Source organism: Cetorhinus maximus, chromosome 2 (genome assembly GCF_964194155.1).
Source record: "Cetorhinus maximus chromosome 2, sCetMax3.hap1.1, whole genome shotgun sequence".
Classification (NCBI taxonomy): Eukaryota; Metazoa; Chordata; class Chondrichthyes; order Lamniformes; family Cetorhinidae; genus Cetorhinus; species Cetorhinus maximus.
The window spans coordinates 26,172,204-26,184,256 of NC_135880.1; the positions used below are offsets into that span (position 1 = coordinate 26,172,204).

The 12,053-nt window shown below is 41.7% G+C and overlaps 1 long non-coding RNA gene across 1 annotated transcript in view; it reads left to right on the top strand.

The window, feature by feature from the left end:
* Positions 1 to 12,053, top strand: part of LOC144690163 (uncharacterized) — a 1,928,633-nt gene that overhangs the window by 1,093,402 nt on the left and 823,178 nt on the right. The window contains exon 4 of the long non-coding RNA XR_013578781.1: positions 1,204 to 1,283. This is a non-coding gene — a long non-coding RNA (uncharacterized LOC144690163). The remainder of the gene's footprint in view (positions 1 to 1,203; positions 1,284 to 12,053) is intronic.

Genomic DNA, 12,053 nt, shown 5'->3' on the forward strand with positions numbered 1-12,053 from the left:
AATCCAAGAATTAATCAGGATTTGTACATTATAAACCAGAAATGCGATGAACCTTATGTTTTATTTCCTTCCCCTTTATATTGTCAACATTTCTTCCACCTCCCATACTAACTCCTTGCACTTCCCTGAGTGACAGAAAGTAAGCATCAATCCTCCCAAATAAGGAGGCTGTCTTCCACCTCCGTCTCTTGGTATGCAAATATGTCTGCTGCTCATCTTGTATCTGTGAGGGGCTGGAGGTTAGATTTACACACAAGTTCTCCCAATCATCTTAGACTTATAGAATCTTACAGCATTCAGTGCATAGAGACTGTGCTGGCTCTTTGAAGGATCTATCAATTTAATCCCACTCATCTGTTCTCCCCATAGCCCTGCCTGCAGTTTTCTCCCCTTTAAGTATATCTCCAATTCTCTTTTGAAAGTTACGATTGAACCTGCTTCCACCACCCGTTCAGATACCTTCGTCATCATGAGAGTGGTGCAGCCAGTTCTTCTGCAGTTGGCTCCCCTGCTAACTGCAAATCACCTAGCTTGCACCAAACTGCATTCACGCTCCACAAAATTGTAGGCGTTTGGAGCTGACTTCTCATTGAGTTCAATCTGAGGAGCCAGACGTGTTTGTGTCACTTCCGTATGGTTGGAGCTTCAGATTTTGCAATCACGAAGTTTGAAGAGGGGACAGCGGCTCATGTAGTTCACTCTTCCCCATGTCAGAGCAGAGAAAACAATGCACGCGTACTTAGAATTTAGTTTTAACACCCAAGCCCCTTTGCAAATAGCAAAATATACCCTTAATTAATTAAAATTTCAATCGTATTCAGTTAACTCTAACTTAAGTTTTACTTTAAATTTGCTCTGTATTTTTTAAAATTCTTTCTAATCTTTCAACACTCCTGCCTTCACTTCCTGGCAGTGATGAGAATTGCTCTCAGCATTGGCCGACACGTGACTATTGGGCTGGTGGCTTGGCAGGTGTGTGAGAGTGGCCCAAGTTGAGCTCCCACCTCATCTGCTGGGAAACTGCTTGGAGTCCCCTCAGTCCTTCCTAAAAAGGCCTGTCGTAATTTGAGTCTTTCTGACATGGAAATCAATCGCCACACCACCACTCAGATCCTTACTGTTCCATAGCCCAGCATAGTGAAATACCTCTTGATAAATAACTCTTGTGCCTTTCATCAAACATCCTTTGTTTTTTTTTCCCAGACAGTGATACCGTCATTGTGAAGCTGACCTCAGCAATTCCAGAATCGAGGACGAATGCCGAAATCGATACAGTTTTAAAGGTAAAACACAGCAGTGAATCCTAATTAATGGTTCCTTTGGGTGTCTAATGACAAATGAAGATTTTGATGTTATGGGTATGAAAGTTATATGAAGTGCTGACTGCCATCTGAGACCTGTCCCCCCACTGAGCTGCTTCCTGCGCTGTGAGTTGCTGTGAATGTACTGACTGTTGAATATATAATGCGTGCATTTAATACAAAACCAAAGCGGAAGAATATGCTCACAAGATAAATTCAGGCGAGAGCGAGAGAAGCTCTTTGCTCATCTCATCTTAAATGTCTAAAAGATATTCAGACTTCTCAATTCATTTAACTGAATCCTGATTAAAGCTAAGGCTTTTTATCTCCACAACCTCATGTAGAACACAATTTCAAGTGTTCATTTCTTTGCATGAATTAGTTCCTGAGTATTGACATAAATTATTCTTTTATTAGGATTATTAGGATTATATTTGAATGGCTTGCTTTGAAAATGTGCAACGGTCACCTTTTCAACAACATTCTAACAAGTTACATAACTCCAAAAATTCCCCATTCACACCCCAAACGCGAAGGGTAATGATCTTCGTTTTCTTCCATTATCATTGTCGTCATCGACCGTCCCTCGATCCGAGGATGGTCTCTACTCATGGCCGTGAATTACTGCCATTGGTCGTCATGTGACTGAGCAGGTTAATACTCGACGTGCAGATGTTTGGGCACAGGAGGCAGGACATCCCAAGAGATAGTGGGACCTGGAGTGCAGGATTTGCGTCCTTTTCTTTCCTTCGCCGCTGGCACTCTGCTTCATCATTAAGAGGTCATGACGTGTGATGCAGATTGATGAACAAGTTGTTGCTATTTTGAATGATTGGTAATAAGCTCTTCCTAGTCATGAATGTCAAAGCTGCCATGCTTCAAGCAGGATTTCAGGGTGTCTTTAAAGTGTTTTCTTTGTCCTCCCTCGGAATATTGGCCATTTGAAAGTTGGGAAACCAGGACCGGGCAGGGTTGGGGGTGGGGATAGTTTTCGGCCATCCACACATGGCGTCTAGTTCATCTAAGTTGACTTTTCAGGAGTTTTGCCTGAATGCTTGTGGAACTGGTTTCAAAAAGGACACTAGCATTTGTTTGATGGTCATTGAATACAGGCAATGGAGACATTGCTGATGGATTTTTTTCTAGCGCTCTTATGTGTCTCTGATACACAGTCCAGCTCTCACTGAGGTAAAGGAGTGCAGCGACAACAACTGCTTTGTACACCAGGACCTTTTGTTGACTTGCGGAGGCATCAGGGTTCTCCTATTCCTGGTTATAATTGGGCCACGTGAAGTTCAAGAGGCAGTCTGCCGCCAGTGTTTGAGTCTTGCAGGTAACAGCTATAATAATGTAGTGTTTTAAAAAGCTTTTGGCCGGCATTAACCAAAGGAGTTAGGCCTGTATTTGTATACCATTTTGTTTGACTCCATAATGTTTGATTTATGAAGCCAGCAAACACAGCCTCATTCTTTGCTATAAATGAGCTGAGAAGTTTGGACTTGGGCCAGGATTCCCACTGAGACCAAAGTGTCGTAGCAGTAAGCTGAAGAGGAAAAGTTTTAAATTTATTTTCAACAACACAGTACAACTTTGAAAAAAAAACCTAGAAAGGAAAAGGCTGGGTGGTGACTTGATAGAGGCCTTTAAAATTATGAGAGGGGTAGACAGAGATATTTCCACTTGTGGGGGTATGGTGGGAATCCAAAGCTGGGGCCATAAATATAATAGTCACTAATAATTCAAAAGAAAATTCAGAAGAAAAGTCTTTGCTCAGCATGGTGAGAATGTGCTACCATGAGGAGAAGTTTAGGCACACTGTATAGTTGCATTTTGGATGAAGCTAGAGGGAGAGAGGAAGGAGAGGCTATGTTTATAGGTTAAGATGCATAAGGTCGGAGGAAGCTCATGCAAAGCATAAACTTGGCGAGAACCTGTTCGGCTGGACAGCCTACTCCTGGTAATTCTTTGTAACTTTAGGTTTTGGGGCCTGCTGATTGTTGCATGTTCAGGAATACAGCTGCAGGGCTGAGGAGGGATTTCTTCTCTCAGAGGGTAGTGAATCTGTGGAATTCTTTACTGCAGAGGGATGTAGAAGCTGGGTCGTTAAGTATATTCAAGGCTGAGATAGACAGATTTTTAATCAGTAAGGGAATCCAGGGTTATGGGGAAAAGGCAGGAAAGTAGAGTTGAGGATTATCAGATCAGCCATGATCTCACTGAATGGTGGAGCAGACTCGATGGGCTGAATGGCCGACTTCTGCTCCTACGCCTTATGGTCTTATAAACCCACAGCTGCACTCAAGTTTCCTCCACTTTAGACTTCCATTGGAAAAGAAGTCTGTGTTGAGGTACTCTCAAACCAACTTAATGGCCCAGTATAGGAAATATTAGTGCTCTTGGCCTTGGCAAGTGTAGTACCGAGGTCAGAGCAAAGGCAGGATAATCATCCATAATAAAAGCAGAAAATGTGGAATTACCCGTTAGACACCATCTGTGGAGAGAAACGGTTGACGTTTCAGACCAGTGACCTTTCACCTGATACCCAATTGGTCATTGTTCATGCAAGAGTTGACAAGTTAGACAGCACAACGGACTTCAGAGCCAAGCTCACTTGATGGCCACTTGCTGCTCTTCGAACAGCAGTTGTTGGACATTGATTTAAAGGGAAAAAATTGGATAATTTTCTCATCTTGAACGTAGAAGCATGACTGGTATATGCTGGATACATGTTTAATGAAATTCTCGGACACTGTGTTGATACATGTGAAGGATTTTTACTCTTAAAAAAACTAGTTATAAAACACTCAATGCTTTTACCTCAAAGATATCTGCGTGCCAATGCTTTGGATTCTGTGTTGAGGTCAGGTAATTAGGAGCAAAACAATTTGTGAATGTGCCTTGGATTGAGGATTGTGACACATACATGGCAACATTTTACTTCAGTGTGTGTGTGAAGTGCCATTTATCCAGTGAAAATGAACATAAGTGGAGCACTTAACAATTATTGTAATGAGTCTTCCAACATGCTATTGTGATTTTATGATTGATTGCTCACCAATTTAGAGAATTATTGAATCAGCTCTGGTCTATGTTGAATAACAGAACAAATCCCATTTTAAACACAACTCTAGTAAATAATAAGAAGTTTTGAAATGGAGCTGTGCTTCAAACTATAGAGCTCACCTTATATGTTTTACATAAGCACGTTTGTGTATCCTAAGATAATAATTCACTCCACCGAAGTTATTGAATATCTGGATGTGAGTGTAAAGGCTATAAACATAAGATGAATAGTGAAGAGGAAAGCTGTTCATCCATCTGAAATACCCCCCCCACCAAAAGTTCCCCTTATTATCATATCTAAACTGTTTTTTTAAATTAATTCCAGGATTTTTCCTCCACCACCTTTGATTGTCCATTCCAAGAATTCATTAACCATTGTTGGAAGTATTTTCTCATTTCAAGGAGTTCACCTGACATCAGAAACCACTTTAGTTAAGCCTTAAATTCAAGCACTTGCTCTCATTTGAAATATATATCTTATAGTCTATCTTCCTTCAAATTGAATTTCCTCGTGGAAACCCATTTCTTGTAATCCACTTTCAAATACTTTTTGAGCATTTTTTTTTTCGAATAAAGCAAGCCAGTACGATCAGACCTAAATATAAACTTGTGAAAAATAAATTTAGATCAACTACCAGTAGGAAATTCTTCATTGCAAAAAGTGATAACTATTCAGTATAATTTTTCGGCAAGGCTGAAGAGGCACAAACATTGTGTTTCAAAACATAGTTAGGTGCTGGGTTAGGACAGCTTTAATATTGAGTTTTAGTTGTCAAATTGCCATTGTTAGCTTTTTTGACGATTTTGTATGTTTCTTTTTCCGGCGTTACTAAGATGAAAAGAATATGATGTGAGATACTTCAAAGGGTATTTTGATTCTCTGATAGATTGGAAGTTATATGTTTTCATTTGATATGATTCCTAGTGTTAGTGGGTTTGATTCCGATTGTAGGTTCGAGGGAGGATTGTTCTGTGGCACATGAAATGCCAACAGTGGACATTGGAAAATTTTATTGCATAGTTTCACTTATACCATTTCAGCGGATAGAAGGTAAAGTGAGAATTTAAACACTGCAATTAGGATCGAGTGAGGAAGTCAGAATGCATTCAAATGTATCTTACTTGGATGATTATCATGATGATCTTAACATCTGTTTTCTCACTTCTGCAATAATCACTTATCTTAGCATTCAGGGAAGAATATTGGAAAATGAGTTAAAGAAGGCTATTATGAAAACTATTAATAGCAGGAAAATCCTCAGAGCCACAGGCATTTCCTTTCCACTTGCAAGCAAATCATTAATTAGGAATATGAACACTGTGTTGGGGATCCTATTTTGTATCTTAGGTGAGCCTATGGTGAGGATGTGTGCTGAGGATACCATTGTCAGTTTTGCGTGGGTTAGTGATGTGTGATGTATTATGTTCAGGCATCATGTGGCATCCCATTGCCCATCCCATGCACCTGAGCGCCAGTTAGAACAATGAATCATTTCAGCATGATATGAAAGAATGTCAAATCCAGATGTTTAAAAGGACATTCTACTTAGTAAATTATCTCCAACGAGTTTGCACAAGGAGTAATGATTTGATCAGTGATCAAATTACATTATGCCTGTCTCCATAAATATGTCTTTTACTTTTACATCTTACCCTCACTGTAAGCAGAGGTAAAAAGGGCACGAGAATGTTGCAAGAAGAATTTTCACCTCAGCAGATGTGCTGCCTCCTGAACTTGGCATGTTATCCAGCTGAACAGATGGTACTTTGAAGCATTTTACCGGCACAGTCTCTTCCTTGAATCCTTCATTTCCCAGAACATCTTAAAAAGACCTCTCACACTATTCCATGAAGTAAATGGACATTCTAGTTGCTACGTATCCATAATGTGTACAACATTATCTCGGTACTGCTTCCACTCTTGGGGTGGCTCAAGAGCGGGAGAGGGGGCGAAACTAAGAATGGACCCGAGGCTTCAAAGAGCGCGAGAGGGGGCACGACTGAGAGTGGACTTCAAGGTGTTAAAGAGCATGGTGGGGGGTAGGCAAGACTGAGAGCAGATCTCGAGGCATAAAAGTGCATGAGAGGGGGCGAGATTGAGAATGGATCAAGGAGGCTTAAAAGAGCATGGTGGGGGGGCTGGGGGAGGTGGGGGTAGGGGGGCAAGATTGAGAGCAGACCCGGAGGCTTCAAAGAGCTAGGTGGTTATTGTGGGACACGGTCTGTAGACTATGCACATTTGGAGAAAATCAAATGTGACTTCACAGAGAACCAGGTAAGTGATTGGTTAGTGGATATTTTGCTTATTTTGCTCATTTAGCTTTTAAAAACTGGTACCAAATTATTGGTAACTGTCAGGTTTTATTAGTAGTAAGGTTTTTGTAGCAGTAGTAGTAAAGCTTTTCGGGGGTAGTATGGGTTATTAACTAAAAATTAATAAATTAATTAATACACAATAAATATGGTAGGGCTGGTGATATGTTGTGACTGTGGAATGTGGGCGTCCCTGGGCAGTGTGGTCCAGGGCAACATGTCTGCAGTAAGTGTCAGCGGCTTGAGGAGCTTCAGCTCAGAATCCTTAAGCTGGAGGTCAAGCTTCAGACACTGTGATGCATCAGAGGGGGAGGGGGGGGTGGAGTTACCTGGACACTTTGTACCAGGAGGGGGTCACACCCCTCTACCTGGACCTTTCCATCTGGCCTCTTACCTGCTCTTGATCTTTTCATTGAGAACTTTCGGCGTAACATCGGCATCTTAATTTCTCTGTTACTCTCACCCACTCCAACTTGTCTCCTTTTGAACTTGCTGCACTCCGTTCTCACAGGTCCAATCCTGGTTTTGTTATCAAACTTCCCGACAAGGGTGGTGCAGTTGTTTCTGACTGGTACCTCGCAAAGGCTGAGCACCAACTCTCAGACACTTCTTCTTACCTCCCCCTGGACCATCACCCCACCACCGAACATGAAGCCATTGTTTCCAGGACTGTCATTGACCTCATCTCCTCTAGGGATCTTCCCTCCACAGTTTCCAACCTCGTAGTCTCCCAACCCCGCACAGCTGGCTTCTACCTCCTTCCCAAAACCCACAAACAGGACTGTCTTGGTAGACCCATTGTGTCGGCCTGTTCCTGCCCCACAGTACTCATTTCTTCCTATCTTGACTCTATTCTCTCTCCCCTTGTCCAGTCTCTTCCCACCTACGTTCGTGATTCCTCTGATGCCCTATGTCTTATCAACAATTTCCAGTTTCCTGGCCATAACTGCCTCATCTTCACTATTGACACCCAGTCCTTCTACCTTCTACATCTCCATCCCCCACCAGGACGGTTTGAGGATTCTCCGCTTCTTCCTTGAACAGAGACCCAAAAAATTCCCATCCACCACCGCTCTCCTATGCCTGGCTGAACTTGTTCAATCGCTGAACAATTTCTCCTTTAACTTGTCTCACTTTCTCCAAATAAAAGGTGTAGCCATGGGTACCTGCATGGGCTCCAGTTATGCCTGTCTTTTTGTGGGGTATGTGGAATATTCCTTGTTTCAGTCCTACTTGGACCCCGTCCCAGAGCTCTTTTCTCAGTACATTGATGACTGCTCCCTCCGTGACACCCTGGTCCACTCTTCCATCACTCCCAACTCCTCATCCCCTTCCTATGGCACCTTCCCATGCAATCGCAGAAGGTGCAACACCTGCCCCTTTACCTCCTCCCTCCTCACCATCTAAGGGCCCAGACATTCCTTTCAGGTGAAACAGCACTTCACTTGTACCTCCTTCAATTTTGTCTACTGCATTCGCTGTCCCCAATGCGGTCCCATCTACATTGGGGAGACTAAACGCAGACTGGGTGACCGCTTTGTGGAACACCTTCGCTCAGTTCACAAGTTCCCACAGTTCCCAGACCTCCCTGTCGCTTGCCATTTTAACACTCCACCCTGCTCTCATGCCCACATGTCCGTCCTTGGCCTGCTGCAATGTTCCAGTGAAGCCCAACGCAAACTGGAGGAACAGCACCTCACCTTCCGATTAAGCACTTGACGACCTTCCGGACTTAACATTGAGTTCAACAACTTCAGCTCTCCTCCATCTGTACCCCTTTTTTAATTCCTATTATTTTTTAAATTTTCATTTATTTATTTATTTTTAATTTAATTTAATTTAGTTTTTTTATTCTTTTTCTTTTCCTCAACTCACACAGGGCCATCTGTCACTTGTTTTTAATGTTTTGCTTTTACAGAACGCTGACCCTTGTTCTATCTTACTATCTTACCTTTATGTCACTGTCAGCACCTTCTTTCTGGAATCCCACCACGGCAGATGGTGAAATGGAATTTTAAAAGTGACCACAAAACCATTGCATTTGTTTCACTGATGTTTTTTCGGGATGGAAATCTGCCTTACCTGGTGACTCCAGATCCACAGCAATAAAGTGCTCTCTGAATAAGGGAACTTAAGAATGGGCAATAAATGCTGGCCTAGCCAGCAATGCCCACACCCCATGAATGAATTTAAAAAAAAACACTCCCCTTGTCCTGTGTCCATGACATCTTTGTCAAATTTCTCCTGACCTTCTATTTTTCTCTGACTGTTCCACCCCCTCTTAAACAGCATAAAATCCATCACATTTCTACCCTTTTAGCTCTGAAGAAGAGTCATACAGACTTGAAATGCTAACTCTGTTTCTTTCTTCATGGTTGCTGCCAGACCTGCTGAGGTTTTCCAGCATTTTCTGTTTTTATTTCAGATTTCCAGCATCCACAGTATTTTGCTTCCATGTTATATTAGGCTACATTGAATTAAGTGTTAATTCCAGAACTCTGTAAAATACCTCTTCAGAAGATCCTTGAGCTTATGATGTGCTTAATAAGAACAGTGTATGAGACCAATGTCAGAGTGGGAGTGGGGCAGAGAATTGAAATGACAGACAAATGGAAGCCACACTTGCAGACTGACCAGAGATATTCCACAAAGCAGTCATTCAACCTATGCTTGGTCTGCCATAGTGTAGAGGAGACCACACAGTGAGGAATGAGTACAGTATGCTAAATTGGAAGAAATACATTACAGTTTCATCTGGCAGGAGCGTTAGTGGTCCTGAGCGACGGGAAGGTAGAACGTAAAAGGCAGGTGTTGCATCTTCTGCACTTGCATGGGAAGGTGTCGGGGAAAGGGAGGGGGTGTTGGGAATGATTGAGGAGTGGACTAGGATGTTGAGAAGGGAATGTCTCCTTTGGAACACTGAAAGAATGGGTAGGGAAGATGTATTGGTACTCATTGTTCCAGCATCCATGAATTTTACTTTTGCATTAGAGCAGGATCTGCCTGGGCTTTGGCCAATATATAAGTAAATAATAAACATTATGTATTTCGGAAGGAGACAGAAAATAGGCCAATTAACTTAACATCCAACATTGGGAAAATGTAAGAGTCTATTATAAAGGATGTCATAGCAGAGCATTTAGAAATGCAAAATATAATCAAGCAGAGTCAGCATAGCTTCATGAAGGGGAAATCATGCCTGACAAATTTATTTAAATTCTTTGGGGAGGTAACAAGCAGGACAGATAAAGGGGAACCAGTAATATATTTGGATTTCCAAAAGACATTCGATAAGGTACCACACATAAGGCTACTTAATAAGATAAGAGCCCATGATGTTGGGGGTAGTATATTAGCATGGATAGAGGACTGGCTAACTAATAGAAGACAGAGATTTGGGATAAGGGGGGCACTTTCAGGATGGCATTGTGTAACTAGTGGAATGCCACAAGGATCAGTGCCGGGGCCACAATTATTTACAACATATATCAATGACTTTGATGAGGAAAGTGAATGTACTATCGCCAAGTTTGCAGATGACACAAAAATATGTGGGAAGGCAAGTGGTGAGGATGACACAAAGAGCCTACAGAGGGATATAGACAGGTTAAGTGAGTGGGAAAAAACTTGGCAGATGGAATATAACGTGGGAAAATGGGAGGTAATGCATTTTGGCAGGAAGAATAGAGAAGCTGAATATTATTTACATGGAGAAAGACTGCAGAAAGCTACAGCACAGAGGGATTTGGGAGTCCTCGTGCATGAATCGCAAAAAGCTAACATACAAGTTCAACAGATAGTAGGGAAGGCAAATGGAATGCTGGCCTTTATTTCAAAGGGAATGGAATATAAAAATAGGGAAGTTTTGCTAAAACTATACAAGACACTAGTTAGATCATACTTAGAATACTGTGAACAGTTTTGGTCCCTTTATCTAAGGAAATATATAATGGCAATGGAGGCAGTCCAGAGAAGGTTCACTAAGTTGATCTCAGGTATGGAGGGATTTCTTATGAGGAGAGGTTGAGTGGGTTGGGCCTGTACTCATTGGAGTTTAGAAGAATGAGAGGCGACCTTATTGAAACGTATAAAATTCTCAGGGGGCTTGACAGGGTAGATGCTAAGAGGTTGTTTCCTCTTGTTGGAGAGTCTAGGACCAGAGGGCATAATCTCAGAATAAGGGGTTTAAGTCACAGATGAGGAGGAATTTCTTCTCTGAGGGTAGTGAATCTGTGGAATTCTTTACCACAGAGGGCTGTAGAGGCTAGATTGTTTAGTATATTCAAGGCTCAGAAAGACAGATTTTTAATCAGTAAGGGAATCAAAGGTTATGAAGAAAAGGCACGAAAGTAGTGTTGAGGATTATCAAATCAGCCATGATCTAATTGAATGGTGGAACAGACTCGATGGGCCGAATGGCCTACTTCTGTTCTTACTTCTTATGGTCTTATGGTAAAAGCTGTTTTGACCACAGCCGATGTTAATTGCTGTGTAAACCAAATCTCGGAGGGAAATTTGGCTTATGTGCCATAGCCTTTTTTATGTATTCTGAAAATGAGAAGATGTCATACTGATCTCAGCAGCAAGGAATCCAGTAACACTTTTGGGATTTCAAAAATTAAAAGTAAAAGTTGTATTAACAAGAATAAAAGAAAAGCTAAGCACACAGGATTACAGTTACACAGTTAAACTTAGTCTCACAAAACTTTCTCCCAAAAAGATTCTCTACTTGGTCAGACCCACAAGTAAACACCTTCCAGGCAACACTCCCTTATAGATGTTTAACTTTTAAAAATCCAGTAATACTACCCAAGGTAAACCGCTGTAGCTTCAATAAAGGCATAACTTATGACCTGGAACTCTCTTCCCCTCTGCTGTTAAAATGCAAACTTCAGCATAAAAGTGCTTTTTTGCAGCCCAAGACTTTTCTGGCTTGACTGGATGGTTGATTTAAACCACATCCTCTCTCAACCACAGCTCTAGCTATAGCTCCAGCTGCTAAATCTCAAACTTCCAGCTCAACAGCCCAACAGGTCAAACAGCTACCGCCAACCTAAGCTCTCCACAGTAACTCTCAAATACCTTTTCTCCCTTTCATCTCAGGTTCCATCGTTTTCACACTTCTTTGAAACTCAAATCCTTCCAAATATAAGATCCTTCATGTTTCCACCTTGTTGTTGCTTTTAGGTCAATAAAACATAATATTCCCCCTTCTATTTACCTATGGAACTCCTGCAAGATGCAAACATGTTTCTTTTTGCCTCCGACACCCCTTTGATATTCAAACCAACTCTCAGCTTATCTAAAAATGCAAATGTTACATCCAACCTGTTTACTTGTATCTCAAATCTAACACCTCTGCCCTTTTCATATTTC